Genomic DNA, 3,102 nt, shown 5'->3' on the forward strand with positions numbered 1-3,102 from the left:
ATTTTGATAGTTTTATGCATTCTATAAATAACTAAAAAGGTTATATTAAATTTTGACGTATACTTGGAAGCAACATACTTTTCTTGCAAACTAAAGTAAAACTTAAACTGTCGCATCTGTCTGTAATGGTTTATATTGTGCTCTACTTCCGATTCGTCTGTCCCGGGTTCGATTCCCACCCGAGTTGGGGATTTTCTCTGCCCGGGGACTGGGTGATCGTGTTGTCCTCATAATTTCATCATCATCATTCGTGACAGTGACTAGACTGGACTGTGTAAAAATCTGACTGTGTAAAAACTGGGACTTTGTACGGACGCCGATGACCGCGCAGTTGAGAGCCCAACAAACCAAACATCGATTCGTCTGTAGTGTGAAAATTGAGTCAAAATTCCAAAAGCACAAGCTGTATGAAATAAAATTGCCGAGCACTAATATGGGCTACTTTTTAGAGTTGGATTTCTTCCAGATTCTCCACAATTTTACAGTCATATACTGAGATTTACGACGTTCAGGTTCTGGTGCCGTTGAATGCAAACAAACGCAGGACCTGCATGCCCAACGATATCGAGGGCTGCCGTGTCATCCTCAGCCCTGAGGCGTCACCGGATGCGTTTACAGAGGGGCGTGTGGCCAGCACACAGTTCTCCCAGCCGTTGTCAGTTTTTGTGACCAGTGTCGCCTCGTCTCAGTCAAGTAGCTCCTGCCGGCCGGGTTGGCCGAGCGGTTCTAGGCGCTACAGTCTGGAACGGCGCGACCGCTACGGTCGCAGGTTCGAATCCTGCGTCGAGCATGGATGTGTGTAATGGCCTTAGGTTAGTAAGGTTTAAGTAGTTCTAAGTTTTAGGAGACTGATGACCTCAGAAATTAAGTCCCGTAGTGCTCAGAGCCATTTGAACCAAGTAGCTCCTCAATTAGCCTCTCAAGGGCAGAGTGCAATCCACTTGACAACAGCACTCGGTGGGCCCGGACGGTGACCTATCCAAGTGCTACCCAAGCCCAACAGCGCTTAACTTCGGTGATCTGAAGGGAACCGGTGTTAGGACTGCGGCAAGGCCGTTGGCTCTTAAGTATCATACCAAACAAAAATAGGTTAACAGGTTATTGAACACGAACTACATTGTGTAACCTGAAATTAAATCTGATATATTGTCAATGATCTCAGAAGGCATACGTTCAAATGAATAAATTAGAAAGTCGTCGATAGCATGATACTTCGTAATGCTCTGTCTGACATGCGCACTGCAAAAAGATTGAAATTGTGAGGAGCCCCCGCTCTTTGAAACCGTCATACTGGCGGCTAGCCTAGCTCATATTAACACAGACGATCGCAATTGAAACATTACCGTTATGTCAGTTTTGATTTTCATACCTTACAACCATTAAATATAATGAATACTAGCAGCACAGCTCACTGAAGCCCAAAGTCGTGCAAGATGCGCAGTAAACGGGTAAAGGACGGGCGGAATTAAACTACTTAATTTCACGCGGTAATCGTTTCGTGCGTCTCTCATCAGCGCGGGGGCGTGAAACAGAACCAATTACCTCTTTGTAAATTTATCTCCACATGCATCATTAATTAAAATTCCGGAAAGCGTCAGGATCCAACGCCGTTTTCACAGCCGGACGCATGTTTCCGAGTCCCGTTACGTACTGAGGTGCGGCCTACGCCTGGACGTGCTCGCGAGTGTCCTGTGACAGACAGGGAGGGCCGCTGTCTGGCAGTCGTCTTCGTCGACAGATCGTATCACGTCACACCGGCGGCTGCAGGGCTTTGGCCGGCTCTTCTCTCTGACTCTGATCCTCAGCAGCCCCCCCCCCCACTCCCTCCCTCCCACCTCACCTCTTCCTCGTGAGCATATGACTGAAGACCTGAAGACGCCCACCAGGACGGTGAATGATGTCTCTTACTTTCGTTGACAAGCATCGGCTAGTCTGATTTAGGTTCGTTGGCATAGCAGATGAAGTGAATATTACCGAACCAACAGTTTTTTTTTTAAATCGTGGTTGCTAAATAATGACGCGGATTGTTTACAGAGAAACTGATAGAGCCGACCTCGGGGAAGATCAATTTGGGCTCGGTAGGAATGTAGGAACACACAATGCGATGCTGACCGTAAGACTTAGATGGGCTGAAGAGAGGTGAACTTATGTCTGTAAAGGCTCCATAAGTAATGCAACGCCAGTTTCGATTGAAAAAATGTGGAATTTGTTGTGGGACATCGTGGATTATCCCGCTTATAGTTTCATGACGTTCCGATAGGTGGCGACGCTATACATATCGTTCAAAACGGCGACTGTAACGGAGGTGCAGAGAGCTGTCACTGAATTTCGTTTGGCAGAAGACCAGAGCATCGCAGTATTCATAGGCGCTTGCAGAATGTCTACGGAGACCTGGCAGTGAACAAAACCACGGTGAGTCGTTGGGTGAGGCGTCTGTCATATCGCAAGACGGTCGCGCAAACCTGATCGATGTCTCCCGTGCCGACCGGACGCAGACAGCTGTGAAATTGAAGAAATGACGTCAGGGTATTCGCTGCCACAAAAGTGCAAACGGAGTTCTCCTTCGTCATGACAACCCAAGGCCTCACACAAGTCTGTGAACTCCGGAGGGGCTCACAAAATTTCATTGGACTGTTCTTCGTCATCCACCCTACATCCCGCGTCTCGCACGTTCCGACTTCCATCTGTTTGGTCCAATGAAAGATGTACTCTGCGGGAAGCAGTACTTTGAGAGTTTACTGCTGCAGCAACACGATGGCCGCGACGTGGACCAGTAGAGTGGTACCATGCGAACATACTGGCCCTCCCAGTAAGGTGGCGCAAGGCTGTCTCACTGAACGGTGATTGTGTTGAAAAATAGGATTTTTAGCCAAAAGTGTGGGGAATAATATGATGTATTGGATCCTGAATAAAACTAATCTGCTTTGAGAAAAAAATGTGTTGCTTTACTTATTGAACGCCCGTCGTAGATTTACGGATGGTTGTTGACTGGAATACATCCTTTGAAATTTTGAAGGCATCAAGGATAAAATACAGACAGCCAAAAGTGATCTACAGCTAGTACAGAAAGCAGACTGCAGTTACAATAGCCGAAGGGCATGA

General features: G+C 47.2%; 1 pseudogene; it reads right to left on the reverse strand.

Moving 5' to 3' along the window:
- Positions 1-942: 942 nt before the first annotated feature.
- LOC124796701 lies at positions 943-1,061 on the reverse strand (annotated as a pseudogene).
- Positions 1,062-3,102: the final 2,041 nt, after the last annotated feature.

Source organism: Schistocerca piceifrons, chromosome 4, assembly GCF_021461385.2.
Source record: "Schistocerca piceifrons isolate TAMUIC-IGC-003096 chromosome 4, iqSchPice1.1, whole genome shotgun sequence".
NCBI lineage: Eukaryota > Metazoa > Arthropoda > Insecta > Orthoptera > Acrididae > Schistocerca > Schistocerca piceifrons.